This window comes from Corvus hawaiiensis, chromosome 19, assembly GCF_020740725.1.
Source record: "Corvus hawaiiensis isolate bCorHaw1 chromosome 19, bCorHaw1.pri.cur, whole genome shotgun sequence".
NCBI lineage: Eukaryota > Metazoa > Chordata > Aves > Passeriformes > Corvidae > Corvus > Corvus hawaiiensis.
Genome location: NC_063231.1, coordinates 12,236,162 through 12,251,724, shown reverse-complemented (window position 1 = coordinate 12,251,724; position 15,563 = coordinate 12,236,162).

The window sequence follows — 15,563 nt, the reverse complement described above, 5'->3', positions numbered from 1 at the left end:
TTTGAAAAAAACTCAAATGGTTTTCAACCATAAGCTTCCCATTTTGCTGATAATTACTTCCTTAGTTAAATATATATATATATATATATATTACCTTAGGGGAAAATTTCCCACTCCCTTTTCCCTGGGCTGTTGTCCTCCATGGGTCTCTGGTGGTTTTTGCAAGGGGAGGGTTCAGGGTGGGCTGGGAGGAGCCCATCCCACACCCATCCGTGTGGGACAGAGCCACCTGCTCCCTCCCCATCCCGGGAGTGAGCTCATGGGACAAGCATCCCCCTGGAGCGTGACCTCAGAGCGTAACAGCTCCTTGGCTGCAGCTTGTGGGAAAATGTGAGTGCTTCCCTCTGCTCCTGATTTGAAAAGTCACAGCTCTGTCTTCCCCAGGAACCAAAACTACCCCGAAGACTAGCCGGGATGCAGCGTGGTCTGGTGAACAGGGAGACAAAGGCTTTCACCTGGGTTTGCTGGGATTTAGAGGGGAAACATCTAACACAAGCCCTAATTTTCCCACTTGGTGAAGCTTCATCACCAAGACTTTGCGGCCTTGCCCTGCACAGCACCTCAGGTGTGAGTCTTTGTCAGTGCCTGTTCCAAGGGTGTTCCTGCAGACACAGGGCAGTGTCACCCGAGCTCACTCCTGAGTGCCCTGCTGTGAAATCCGGGGTGTGCAGCCCCCGGGCAGCAGAGCAATGTCACTGAGTGGGGCACTGCTCGTACCCTTTTTAGATACTTCCTCATGAAAGCAGGAGAACCATCAGTGAAAGGGTCTGATCTGAGGCAGAAAAAGGCCAGGAAATGTAATTCCCTAAGGAGAGAGGACAGGACCAGCAACCCAAACACAAATGCCTGTGCTGTAGGGCTGAACAGCACCAGTCTTGCAAGCACGCTTGGGCAGTTTTTCTTCCCGATGCCAGCACTCCAAGTCTCTTTGAAACCAGTGGTTCTGCAGCCTGGTTTCCATCTGGGGCTTCTGCCCAGACACAGCCCAGCACGCCCAGGCTCTGCAGTGTGCCGGGGTTTGCCATCTTCCCATCAGCTCTGCCACTGCCGCCCCTCCCCAGCGCTGAACGGGGGCCGTGGGATTCAGCAGCTCTTTGCTGGCACCCAGAGCCGCCGTCTGCTCCCACATTTCACCCCACCCCGGGCTCTTAGCCTGCAGGAGAAATGTGTCAGGATTTTTTGGGTGAAAGCTCCCACTTGGCAGTGCAGCCCTGCAGGTCCGGAGCTGCCGGGAGCGCTGACACATCTCCCCAAATGCCTTTCACGGATTAGCACGGGCACCGAGTGTGGGACGAGGCTGTTTGTTTGCCGTGGCAGATTTGTGGGAAGGGAAGCTGTGATCAAAAGGATTTGAGGAGGTGTAGCAGCAGACAGAGAACCCTCTCCAGATTTAGTGGACATGAGGAAATGCGCTGAAACTTGGCAGCTTGGCTCTGCTTTGGAGGCAGGAGCTGTGGCTTGTTCCCAAACAAGCAGGGGCAGATGTGGCTCGGGATGCAGATGGTGCATAAATAACCCATTGCTGCTGCTGACCATAGATTTAGCTGGCCAGTGTTGGGAAGGACCCCTGGAAGCCACCACAGTGCAGGTGAGACAGGCAGGGGCTCAGGTGAGCTCTCACAGCCGGGTCCTGCTCTGCCTTTATTTTGTCTCTGGCCAGAAGCTGTGACCGACCATGCTGCTGCTCAAAGGAGAATCCCAGATTTCATTCATTCCAGCCAAATCTCAATCTGGCCAAGAAAGCGCAGAACAAAGCAGATCAGACTGATCAATCACTTGGATTGGCTTTCACATTTCTTACAGGCAGCAAAAGCCTTAATAAATATCAACTGCAGGAGCTTTCTGACATTGCTGGAGAAGTTCTCCAGGTTTCTGGTGGAGCAGAAGTTAACTGGAACCCAGTGCAGATGCTGGAGCCCCAAGGCTGAGGAATGGAGAGGGCCACAGGGATCTGAGCCACAGCCAAGTGTGCACAAACCACCCAGAGACTTGTGGTGTGCAGGAAGGAGACGAAAGGGAATAACTAAAAAGGTTGGAAAAAGCAGCCCAGGGAATTGCTTGGTGCCATTGGAGGACAATAAACCCCAAACTGTGCTGTTCAGACCCAAGTTAACTCTTCATTGCAAAGACAAAATTCTCCTGCCTTCAGGAGCAGCCTGCCCTTGCACCCAGAGCCTGTCAGCAGCGAGTTTAAGTCCCCGTGAACAGCACAATTCAGTCCCCCTGGAAGCCGCCGGACGCAAGCTCAGGCTCAGAGCACATCTCTGTGCATGAGGTTAGCGTGGGTTTTAGGCCAGACTTCAGCTCAGGCTGAAGCACATTGCCCAAAATACAAGGGAGACCTGGGGACCTGTGGGGCTTCCAGAGCTCAAGCACAGCCCTGGACAAGGGCTGTGCCCCCAAACCTGGGCTGGAGGAGCCCCTGCTGCAGCATTCCCAGTCCCCTCCTCCTGCTCCACACGCAGGCGTTGGACATGGCTGAGCAGCAAGTGCCCAGGTATTTCCTGGAGCATTATTAGGCAGGAAATCTGCCTCTCTGAGAGGTGCTGCTCATGTTGCAGACCTTTGCCCCCATGGTGTGAATGTTGCACGTTCCCCCCTTTCCCTGTCGCTCCAGCCCCGCGTGCGAGTCGGTACGAGATGCTTATTCTGGCTTCTTTCAGACCACGACTCATTTGCAAGAGCCCAACTGTCATCACATTTATTTTTCTTCCTCCTGCTTCCCTTGGCCCGGCGGGCTGGGCAGGGCTGGTATTTGGGCCCCCGGGACCCCAGATGTGCCACGGGATGACGCAGAAGCGTCAATATTTCCCCTTGGAACGGATGTGCTTTTGTGCCATCGCCAGCTCGTCGCAGTCAAGGTTGTTTAAGGGCTTGGGAGGGAAGAAAAGCGCTGATGGAAACAAGGGAGGGAAGAAATGCTGGGGTGCAGTGGTCAGGGGGAGATGACTTGGGTTTAACAGGGCTGATAACGATGCAGAAATGAAGCTGATGAAAACTTGGCTCCCCCGGCTTCCCTGCTGATAAATCTTTGGGCTTCGCTGGGAATGGCTCGGGCAGCAAATCCAACAGAGGCACGTTCCTTACAGCTGGATTGGAAAGGCATTGCCTCCACAAGGCTCTGCAGGGATGGGGCCTGATCCTGCCAAAACAGCTTCCCTGCTGAGCTGGGAGCCCATGATCACCCCACAGGGACTCAGGTCCCGAGCCAGAGGCGGCACCTTGGAGTGAGGAGGAGAGAAGGTGAGAGGCTCGGGGCAGGTTTGGAATTCAGGTAGCCCAGCAATCTCCAACTTTATAAAGAAGGTGATTTCTGGTCACAGGATTGATGGATTGGCCAGAATAAAGGCAGAGAAAGCCAGTCCTGAAAAGCCCCCAGGGTCGCAGTCACACCACCTGCCTTGTTTGTGCTGACAACAGTTTGGTGCAGCCAAAGCACAGCTGTGCTGGTCCTGTGTGGATACACTGGGACTCCCCCGGCCCCAGGGAATGTATGGCCTCGAGACAGAGTCACAGAATCGTGGAAGGGTTTGGGTTGGAAGGGGCCTTAGAGATCGTTTCATTCAAACCCCAGGCTGCTCAGAGGCATTCAAGGTCTTCCCCGTGCCTCAGTTTCCCCTTTGGAAAGTGAGAACAGCAATACCCACCAGTTTCCAGCAGATCCCAGCGAGCACTGTGTGATATTCCTGTGTGCTTGTGGTTGGTGCAGTGTTGGCGTGTGCTGGTCTGAACTGCAGGAGAGCAGCTTTGCTGTAATTAATTAAAGCAAAGCCCTGTGACCAGGAACAGCTTTGAGAGAGCTGTATAGGATGTGCATCCTCTGGAGAGAGGAACTGATGTCCATGCAATGCAGCCCTGCTGAGCTTCCAGGAGCTCTCGGCTGCGCAAGGGGCCTCAGAGCGAGCCATGCGATGCTTCCCATCTCCAGCACTCCCTGGATTTTAAACCAAGCACCCTCTGTATGATTTCTTTTGATTTATTTGTTACAGAATCTTTTTTAGAACCTCTGATCACCTGGGGTTTGTACATTAGGTCACACTGGGAAGGAAAACTGGAGCTCTGCATCCTACTGGCAGCCCAGTTCCAGGATACACCAACACCAAAGGCAGGAAAGATTCCTGAGTAGGAACAGTTGTTAAATAAAAATGAGAGAAATGCAAGCCAGAACATGGAGAAACAGAAATCTATCAAAAGTATCATTAATAAAGAGAACAAATACACTGAACTGACTCTTCCAAATGGAAAGCCCAGGCCCTGTGGAGCACTTTGCCTGCTGGCCGTAGATGGAAGTTGCTCTGGATTGCTCTGTGCCATCGAGGGGAGCGGAGCAGCCTGAAAGCATCCCGGTACTCTGAAGGAAGGCTCATGCCCAGAGCCAGCTGCTTTTGACAAATGTTCAGAATTTCTTGTTCATTGTTACACTTTGCCATTCCTCCCTGTGCTGGCAGACTCGGATTTGGAATGGACCAAACTTCACCCACTTCACACGTGGGCTCTGAAAGAAACTTCCCCTTCCCAAGTAGGGGACCGACAGATACATATTCCAACAAGGAATAAACTCAACATTCTTGTTGGGAACAGAAAGGTGTTTTGAGCTCCCAGCTGCAGCCAGAAGCCAGTGAACCAATTCCTACGGATGCGTCTTTCCCTCAGCTGGGTTTGTAACTGAATTAGGGGAAGATTTCTGTCATCCCTGCCCATGCTGATAAAATCCCCCTCCTGTTCCTTGTCCGAGTGCCCTTGCAGGACGAGCTGGCTGTGACACGCCAGGACAGAGCGATCCCAGCAAACCTGGGCTCTCCAGGCTCTGCAGGGTTTGGGTCTGTCCCCCTCAGTAGCCAAGGTCCCACCTGGGGTCACAACTTGGTGATTTGGATATTTTAGCTCCCTGCAAATTCAGGTGAAATCAGGTGTGAGAAAGGCACAAGGGCAGACAGAGATACATTCCTCGGCCAGCTGACTGCCCAGACACCCTTTCCCTTCCCAGATTCAAAACTTGGTTTCCTCCTGCTCTAGGGAGAAACGCGTGCAGGAAAGTCTCTGGTCTCCCAAACAAACCCTGGCAGCCATGAGCATCCCTGGATGCTGGAGCATCCCTGCTGGGGCTCCAAGGGGAGCTCCCCTGATTCCCAGTGTGGTCCCAACACCACCACTCACCCACAGGAACTCCTAATACAAGCCACATCATTTTGCTTAAGTCCAGTTGAATCTTCCGGACCAAAGAAATGGCAGTGGGAAAAACAAAGCTTCCCTTTGAATTAGTGGCTCACGCCTGATTCACCAAAAGATGTATTGAAATCCAGTGATTTTCATCAGAAAACTGCAGGGAGGGAAGTGGGAAGGACTTGGGGATGTAGCTCCTCAAGCATTTTAACCCAAAACATCATCTCACTTCCACAGGAATAAAAGAAACTATTGAGCATTGGTTGGCTCTCCTTTATAATCAATTCAGAACTGGGCTTTGAATATTCATTTGTGAGTTCTGCTCCCCACATTTCTCTTGCCTGAGTGGAAATGCACAGAGAGGATTTCTGTGCTGGTTTGCAGAACCTTCCCAAGGTACCTTCTGAAACCCTTCAAACAGGAGGCAGCACCAGATGGGAAATACCTGCTCCAGGCTGCTCCCCCTTGTCCCAGTGCAGGACTGACTCGGTATAACCCATTCCTGCCCAAAAAGAAGAAAATCCCCCAATGCCAGTTGCTTTGATTCCCAGCTGCTCATCCAAACACCCCTTTCCATGGGCTCAGGCTGGAACAGCAGGGTTTTTTTAGTGTGGCAAGAAAAACCATCAATTTTTAACTCATGCAAATGAGGAACAAGATCCTTGTATAAAATAAACAGACAACCCATTCTTCACCTGTAATTGTTTCTTTGCCACCTTAATAAAAATATGGTGTGTATTATGGTTAATGAATATGTAAATGAGATATGATTAATAACTCATTTGGAGAGAAATGGGAAGATTCATTTAGCTTCTGTAATTCCTCTGTGCCTCACATCCTCTGTTCGATGTCTGTGAGGGTGGAGAGGCCCTGGCACAGGATGCCCAGAGAGGCTGTGGCTGCCCCATGATCCCTGGAAGCGCCCAGAGGTGACAGGCAGGGGACAGAACCAGCCCTCTCTGAGCTCCTGGCCTTGCTGGGGTGTCCCCAGCTCAGGGGCAGCAGGACATGCCCATGGTCCTGGGGGGGAGCAGAGGGAAGACTAAGATTTCAGCTCCAAACCCTCCACCTGGTCCCTGCAAGGAGCCTGTTCCTCTCTTGCAGCCCACCCGCCCTCCTTCGGCCCCAGTGACAGCAGGGAAGGGAGAGTCCCCTGCTGTTGCAGCAGGGCTCCAGCCCAAGAGCCATCAAAAGGTCCAATACCATCACTGGAGATAAAGAGGATCCCTTGGGTTTAGCCCAAGCGGTTTTGAGTGTCTGGTGATTTATTCCATGCCCAGTACAGACGTCCCCAAAGAGATGAGAAACCCAAAGACTTTGGGCACCGTCTGGAGCTCAAAATGGGCAATATTCTTTCTGCTACTTTGTTGTTTTGTCAGGAATTTTGTGTCAGGGACCCTGTTTTGTCAAAGGGAGACATTTCAGAGGGGAAGCAGGGAGGATGTTGGACACAGGGTGGGAAGCACAGAAGGCAAATGCATGGAGGTGATGGGAACCTTCTCCTGTAGCGTGACTGAAGGTTCTTAGAGACACAACAACACCAACAGCTTGTGGGGACAGCCCTTCCCAGCCAGCCCCATCCATAATGGATGAGCTTCAGGAGAAGTCAGCTGCCAGGAGTCCCTGCTCCGGTGCCTCTTGCTACAAGCACGGGGGGAAAACAGGTTTTTGTCCATCCCCTTTCAAGGGGGATTCCCTTTGAGGGGCAAAAATTAATTATAATCAGTAAGTGGAACTCTGAGCTGCAGCCTGGTCCAGCACAGTGCCACAGCTCCCCATCCACGAGTGCTTTCCCTGGAGAGCCGCGCTCCGCACGCTCTGAAAGCTTTAACTGGAGCCATCAGGAGCGGGGGCTCCCCCGGGTAATTTCTTGCACCCTGCTGAGCCAAGCAACCTGCAGGGTCACAGCTCCATGCAGACATCCCCGAATTCCTGGGTGAGCCCAGACAGGCAGAGGGGCAGAGCTGGCTGTGCACTCCCCATCCAAATGGAAATTTGCCTGGAGACGTGTCACTGGAAATTACAATTTTTGCAGGAAAAAAACACCCAACAAAACTGTGATCAATCATTTGTTCAAATTTTCATCAAAAGCAAGAATTTTCCTTAAAGTAAATGTTGGTTACAGAGAAGCAGCTGTTTGTTTTGTTTTCTGTAACCAAAACCAGAAGGTTGTTCTTTAAAACGTTTCTGAAAAGCAGCTGCTTCGGTCAGCAAAGCAAAAACAAAAGGAAACTGTCGCAACGACTAAAATAAATGTTTTCCTCAGAACTTCCAAGAACATAAAGGGAAGACACGACTCGATTGTAGTCCCTGGCTCTGCTGCAGATGCCGAGTGTTTGCTGCCTGCGGCACCGCAGTCGCCTCCTGCTCCGGGGGGGCTCAGCGGGACGGGACAGCGGCTCTCCAGGAGCAAAACCCTTCCCGTCCTTTCTAGGACCAGCCCCACACCGGGACAGCACCTGCATAGTGCAGGAGTCAGTCTGGAGGTGTTTCCCAACGCAGCTCGTTGGCACTGCTGCTGGGGCAGGAGTTGGCACCCGGCCCTGGGGCACAGCCAGGGGAGGCTCCCTGGGGAAGGGGCTCTGCCATGACCACCGGGAATCCCTTTGGAGCAGGGTTTGCCTCTCCCCCACCTGGAGCACAGCTCTGTCTGTCCAAGCGTCTTTCCAGGGCTGAGGGAGTTGGTCACGTCACTCTGAGAGACTTTTGTCTGCGGCTTACTTGGAGCATTTTGGCCACTAAGAAAAAGGAAAAGGAATGGGGAAAAGGAAAGGGCAAAAGGGAAAGAGAAAGAGGGAAGGGGAAGGGAGAAGGGAAACATTGGAAGGGAAAAGGAAAAATAAAAGGAAAAAGGAAAGGGGAAGGGGAAGAGAGAGAAGAGAAGAAAGGGATCAAGATGTCTCTGTGGTTCTTAGGTTATTTATTGATTTTTCAATTTGGACAAACAAAGTGTCATTCAAAACCCAAACTCTTCCTCCTTAATGTGCCTTCACTGAATCAAGTTCTACAGCACTCAATTAACACATAAATAATTAAAACATTTCCAATGAAATGTTCTGTCCATAAGAAGACCTCAGTGTGTGAAGTGCAGGGCATTAATTCACACCCAGTTTTCTTAATGGGCCTTGACCTTCGGCCTCATGTCTGGCACAATGAAGAGGGAATTAATCCACCGTATTTCATGGGCTGTCAACTCATCCCACCCCCACGGAGCGCAGCCCCCAGAGGTCACCTGGATCTGTGGGGACAGCAGCTGTGGATGTGGTGTCAGCCTTGGAAAGGTTTGGGGTCCACTGCATGGGGTGCCCCAAGGCTCCAACGGCACCAGACTAAGCCTGGGACCACCTTCCCTGCACAGCCCTGGGCTTTACTAACTCACACCAGGGAACACAGCTTTGGGACCCCCTTGCAGGGGGAAGTTGCCATCAGCCTCCCATTGCTCAGGCAGGAGCTTTCCTAAAGCCTCAGCCTCAGTGGGGATGCAGCCAGGCCAGCCCCACCAGCCAGGGCTCCACACCCCGCAGGGCTGGGAGAGCAGCAGTGACCCCTCTGCTGTCCACTCCATGCCCTGGGTCTGTGGCCATCCCAGGAGGAGCAGAGCTCCCGATCCCTCAGTCCCTAAAATCCCCACCTCGGAGGACACAGGTGCCGTGGTCCTCTCCAGGCAGCAGGTTCACTCAGCCTGGCTGGGGGGAGGTTTCAAAGGAAAAAATGCAAATTCTATTACCCATCCCTCAAGGTTTGCTGCGTTAAAAATCAGATTTGGGCTTGGAACATGTCTGTGCTCCTGCACTTTGAGATGAGCTTTAATTAAGAGGTAAAATTATTAAAGCTGCAAGTTATTATAGCCCGAGGACCCCGGCCCAGTGATATGAAGCAGATGGTCCCGGGGCAAGCAAAAGCCCTTTAATAAAGAAGCGTTTGCAATTCATGAGCATTAATTATGTCCACTTCTCTCATTTTAAAATGTTCTGCTTGTCAGCCCTGGTATTGTGTGCAGAGCAAGCATGATGAATTAGGCAAACCCCTTCTGGTTCAAGACATATTCTTTGTGTGGCGAAAATTAAAAGTATTATCTCCCAGAAGATGGAGTGATTAGAATATTGAAACACTTGGGGATCCCCACCCTTGCTCCCCACTGCCCCAGCTCCCCTGTTCAGGTTTGGGAGGGCACTGCTGGGATCTGGCCATCTCAGGAGGCAGCAGGGGAAGCATCACTGCAGCCCTGGGATGCTGATTTGGGGCACTGGGGTGCTCTGAACAGCTGCTTAACGGGACACCAGTGCCTGGGGAGCCCTGCCTGAGGCCGTTCTGCTGCATTTGTTGTCACTCTGCTTTTGGCAGCTCAAGCATTGGCTGGTCCAGGGGCAGGACATGCTCTGACATCCCCCCAAGGCCACCTGAGTGTCCCCATCCCAGCACACCTGCCGTGCACAGGGCACGAGGGCAGAGGTGCAGCCCTCGAGCTGGTCCCACTCCACCGGCAGCACAGCCTCCTCCGCTGGCTCACCCCAGATCTGGCCTCTCACAAAAGGAGGAAATCCTGAATGTGGGCTGCTCTTCTGAGAGCAGCCCTGGCTGTGTGAACTCAGAGCCTGCACACTGGGGATGGAGCAGCTGGAGGGATCCTGCTGTCCTGGTGAGTGCAGCTCTGGCTGAACGCCTGCACGTGGGTGCTCAGCCCAGTTACTGCCAGACTGCGAGAGCTGGACCTGTCTCGGTGGGAAGAGGTGGGTTTGAGAGTGGCCTGGGCAGACAAGAAGGATGCTCACCAAGAGCACTGCCCATCCATGTGCAGCTCAAAACCATGGCACAAGTCACTGGGGACCCTGGCACACCAGGAAATCCTGCAAATCCATGGGAAGCTGCCAGTCTGACTTATTCTTGTAGTTTGCTTCCTCTCCTCATGTCTTTCCCCTCTGAGCACTTGAAGAATTCACTGAGACCACTTAAAACAACCAATAATTCCACCCACCATCCTCAGCAATGAGAAATTCCTTTTTACTGCTCCTATTCACAGCTAAAAAGTCTCTCCTTGCATTTCCTAGGTACAAATCCAAGTTTTCCATGCAGGGGAGGTTCACACCATGCCTGATGTTACAAGACTGCGGGAAAGGCCTCAGGCAGCTCCTGGAAGGCATCAGATAACCCAGTGTGACCTGGGAGCGAGGGTCACCTCCCTGCCCGTGATCTCCTCACACCTCAGTCGATGACAACCTTGGCTTTCATACAGATTCATTGGCTCTTCCTTCTGCCCTGAACTAAACCCCGCCGTGGGACTGCTGGATTTTTCCAGGCATCAGTCAGAGAAGTCCAGGACTGGAGGAAATCTGTGCAGGTTCCCCACAGAGCCCCAGCAAGGGCTGAGCACCAGGCTCCGGGAGGGCATGAATCCACCCTGCAAATGTTCATCCCAAAACCCAACCCCACAGGCTGTGCTGCCCAGGCTAAGCACCAGTCTGGGCTGGTCTGTGCTGAAGCGAATCCTCAGCCACAAAGTTGCTGCTTTAAACTAAAATTGCTCCTGCCTGTGAATCCTTACATGGAATAAGCAAAACCAAACTCCCGGGTTTGGCTTTATTCAGCCAGCCCAGAGGAGGAAGAGGAGGAGGATGCTCTGGGTGCTTGCTCAGGGGAGGGGTGACTCGGTCTCTGACTGCCCCAGAGCCTGGATCGGCCTCCTGGCACCTCTGTGTCCCATCGGGGGTCGCAGGGACGCTGCCAGCCCGGGATGCTCAGCTCCGCTGCCAGGCACTCTCAGCACAGGAGCTCCGGGCCAGGCTGCTGCCCGTGCTGCAGGGACCTACCGCCCTCTCCCGCGCATTCCCGGCCATCGGGGATTCACTTTGTTTGCCTCTCAGCTCCACCGGGGGTTATTTTTGCTTCACGATTTAATTTGGCCGTGATTTATTTATAGCCATCCTCATAAAATATGCAGCCCCTTCTGCAGCCCGTGTGCACATGAGTGCTTGCAGCGACTGAAATCGCTGCCTGGTGCACTCGGGACAGCCCCGAGGTGACACTGCCAGGCTGCCGTGGGGCTGGGGAACCTCCTCCCCTGGACCAGGACATTCATCCAGGCTGCCCTCCAGTGTTACCAGCAAATTTCATGCTTCTGTTCCCGTCCCCGGAGTCCAGAGCTCCGGGTCCCTCCGTGCCCGGGGAAGCGCAGCTGGTGCGGCCAGCGGAGCTCAGAGCCCTTCGGACACCGCGTGGAGACGCTTCAGCACAGTGACAGCTGTCCCCAGGGGACCCGAGGTTTGCTCTGAGACCTCTCGGAAGAGGAGCAGGTGACCCCGCTGTGGGTTAGTGAACCCCAGATGTTGTGGGTGCCTCAGGGGATCCAGGCAGGCCTTAAGGACCTTTTCTTACATGGCTATGGTGTAATTTGCATATGCAAGTGTCCCTTGGCTGGCCTTGAGCCTGCCAGGCCACCAGGTGCTGCCTTCCCAGCATGACACAGGGCCAGAGGAGGCTCAAATCCCCCTCACACCCCCAAAATCCCCACCTCGACCTTTCCTGACGGAATAAACACCAGCACAGCTCATGCCAAAGGCAATGGGGCCCTCGAGTGCTGGGTGGGGCACACAAAGGGCTGGGTGCACCTTTGGGAAAGCCCCCCCTGAGGAGCTGTCACAGGGTCAGGGCCCTGGAAAACCCCACCTTTTGGAACTGCCCACCCTGGATCTGTCACAGCCCTGGGACACTGGGAGAGCCCACCCTGGATCTGTCACAGCCCTGGGACACTGGGACAGCCCACCCTGGATCTGTCACAGTGCCAGGCTCAGGAGCCTCCTGCTCCACCTGCTCCTGCACTGAGATGGGTCAGGAGTGGTTCTACCTCCTCCAGCACGGCCGGGGCTCTGGGCAGTGCTGGGGTGCCCCTCGGCTCAGGGGGTCTCTCATAAAGGGGGAATAAGAGAGGAGAAGCAGCAGAATTAGATACTGAGCACGAGGACGGGGAGGTGGAAGGTAATTCATAATCCCAGCCTTCCTCAGCCTATTAAACCCTCCCCATCCCCTTGGAGTGGGGAATCCCGCCCTGCACAGGGCAGATGGGATCCCCCCAAGCCACCCCCAGGTGCTTCACGGTCAATTAGAGGCGAGTGGAGCAAGGGACAGGGGTTAAAGATTACGCCAAGGGCCAGGCCAGGGACACAGCGGGAGCTCCTCTGCTCATCTATATCATAGACACTAATTTGGTTTAATTTACTTCAAAGGCGTTCCTGGAGGCTGTGGTGCACACAGGGTTGGGGGTCCATTTCTCTCAAAAGAGGTTTGAAAGGGAGCAGGGGCCTTTCTCTTGAAAGCAGCCCAGGGACAGAGATTCGGGGTTTGATTTTCCTTTTTTAAAATTTTTTTTACAAGGGCTGCCTCCAAAGGAAGATAAGAGGGAGCCCTGGGAAATGAAAGCTGAAAAAGTGGATATGAAAGGAGACATGACTGACAAAGACTGTAATGAAGCAGTTAAAGGACTTTAAAATAAAGCCTCTCCCCACCCAGTGCCTGCAGAGGAGCAATAAAACCATCCTGCAAAGTGCCAGCCAAAGATTCCCCCAGGAAAGCTCACCCTTGGGGAAAGCTAAACATGTTGAATTATCCCCCAGGAAGCAAATAAACCAGGGACAACGCAGAGCTTTTATCCTTTCATCAGCCTGGGGGAAGTGGCTTGTTAATGCTGTGAGCTTAGGGAGGACGGAGAGCCAGGGAACAGCCCTGGCTGAGGGATGAGGGCAGAGGACAGACCCCAGAGCGCACCCATGACCTGCTCCCTCCCGGTCTGTGGATGAGCCTGGGGGCTCTGCTGGCTCCCAGCCCAGCCCTGAGCACCTTTGGGCAGCCACAGCTCCCTCTGCCCATGCCGGGGCAGGGAAGGGGCAGCTCCTCCCTGCTGGGGACGAGGCCAGACCCGCGGGGGCTGAGGGGCACACACGGCCCGGAGCTGCTCCGGTCCAGCCCCGGCACAAGCCACCCGTATCTGCAGCAGGATCAGAGCCCTGCCCACTCCCGGGTGTCTCTGCAGCACCTGAGGCCCTCCTGGCCTTGAGACAGGGACACCAGCACTGTTACACCCCGGGAATGACATGGCAGCCCCTGCCCAGCCCCACGAGGGGACGAGGGACCTGCAGCCAGGAAACGCTCCATAAATCACTGCCCAAAGAGCCCTGGGCAGGGAAGCATCAATAATCCTGTTAAATAATTACAGGGAAAAGTTGACCAAGTGAGAATAGAAGGGCTGGGGGTCAGAGCCCGAGGGCAGAGATGGGAGGATGAGGGTGGGAGAGGGATGGGGGGGCTCAGGGATGGGGATGTGTGCAGAGGAGATGTTGCTGCATGCTGAAAGCAGCCTGAGACCATGCCAGCCAAGTCCTGAAGGGATCTAAATAAGCCAAATACATAAAAAACATACTAAATCCTGTATTATATACTATTATAGTGTCTCTATAAACACTCTATGTACTATACAAACCTACACTGCTATGCTAAAATATACTAAATATACTCAATATCCATTAATTCCTCATCCATATCCAAGCTCAAACCCATCTGGGGAAATGCAGCCCTCACACCCCTGTACTTGGGGGAATTCGGCACCAGTTGTCTGCACCAGAGCCCTCCCTGGCTGAGCCCCTTGAAGAGCTGACTCGTTCATTGGGACAGGCTAAAGCCTCTGGCTGCTTGTCAGCCACTCTGGGCTGCTTAGGGAAACCTTCCCTAAGTTAATGACCAAAGTCAGGCCACAATTAACTGATTAGCTGATACTTGGAGGTGGCTGCAGCAGCACCGGCCTTGCTGCTGTGTGCAGGGGCCGCGCTGGGCACAGGGGTGCAGGCAAAGGGCAGCAGTGGCCACTATGCCCTGGAGCCCAACCTGGCTCCAGAGCAGAGGGGTTCCAGCCCCCGGCGCATCTCCAGGGCCTCCTCTGGACTCTCTCCAGCAGCTCCAGGTCCTTCCTGTGCTGGGACCCAGGGCTGGGGCAGCTCTGCAGGTGGGGTCTCACCTCAGCGGGCAGAGGGAACCCTTTCGCCCCGGCTTGGCTGGTCCTGCCTGCGCTGGGGCCGAGCCGGGTCCCGCCCGATCCCGCATCCCGCATCCCGCATCCCGCATCCCGGGTCCCGGGTCCCTCGGCGCAGGGCCGGCGGCTCCGCAGGGCTCGGGCCCCGCCGCTGGCCCCGCCCGTCCCGGAGCGCTCCCGGTCCGCGGGCCGGGGCTGCCCCCGCCCGGCCGCCGCCGGGACCCGCCGGGCGCGGGCTGGAGCCGGCAGCTGTGCCCGGGCGCCCACGGGTTTAATTCCCACCGTAACTTTTCAATTTACAAGGCAGTAAATGAAAGAGGAAGATGAGATTTGCTCAGCGCATTTTGCAGGCGTATTTACTGCTGAGACCGCTGCAAAAGCCATTTAAACAATTGTTTTTATGACACAACACACATTAAAGAAACTTCCCTAATACTTTTTTCACTCCTCTGCCATTTCGTGCCGTGCTGCTGCTGTTGTGTTCGGCTTGCTGCTTTATGGGCTGTTCGGATATTAATTGTGCTGTAGCCCCAGGGAGCACTGAAATTTGGAGACTCGTTTAGCTCTGAGAGTGCTCACAGCTGATCAGGCGGAAAGGCTGGCTCGTGCCTTAATCCCTTCTGTCACTTTGGGAGCTGGAAGAGCCGTGGGGAGAGCAGGGCACATGGGTGGGGATGTGCCTCCAGTCTGTCTGCTGGTGGTCCCCACATCCCCTGCGGGGAGGAATCCCTGGGCTGCGGTTAGAGGATGGATACTGTGGCCATTGGAGGCAATGAGGGGCAGACTGAGGGCTGGGATGTTAGGAAAGGTTTTTGTCCTAGGAGGGGAGTGCTGGAGACTCTCCACACTCGGAGATTTTCAAGGTTTGGTGAAACAAAGCCCGGCCCAGCCTAGAGCTGGTGACAGTCCCGCCCAAGCAGGAGATGGGAATAGAGGCCTGTGGCACATCTTGTGGTTTCATTATAAACGTTAACTCTTTAACACTTTAATTGAGCCATTCCCAATGGGCAGTAAGTGATGCTGGTGGGGGAGAGCCAGCTCTCCCCGCTGCTAAACACGGCCTGGGAGCTGCATCCCATCTCCCACCACCTGACCACAGGAACAGCAGCCTATGGGGCCAGGCTGAGAGAACTGGTGGCGTTCACCTGGAGAAGGGAATGCTCTGGGGAGAGCTTAGAGCCCCTTCCAGTGCCTGAAGGGGCTCCAAGAGAGCTGGAGAGGGACTGGGGACAAGGCACAGAGTGACAGGACAAGAGGGAAAGGCTTCGAGTTGCAGAGGTAGATTTAGACTGGATTATCAGGGAGAACATTGTTCCCTGTGAAGGTGGGGAGGCTCTGGCACAGGCTGGAAGTGTCCAAGGCCAGGTTGGACGGTGCTTGGAGC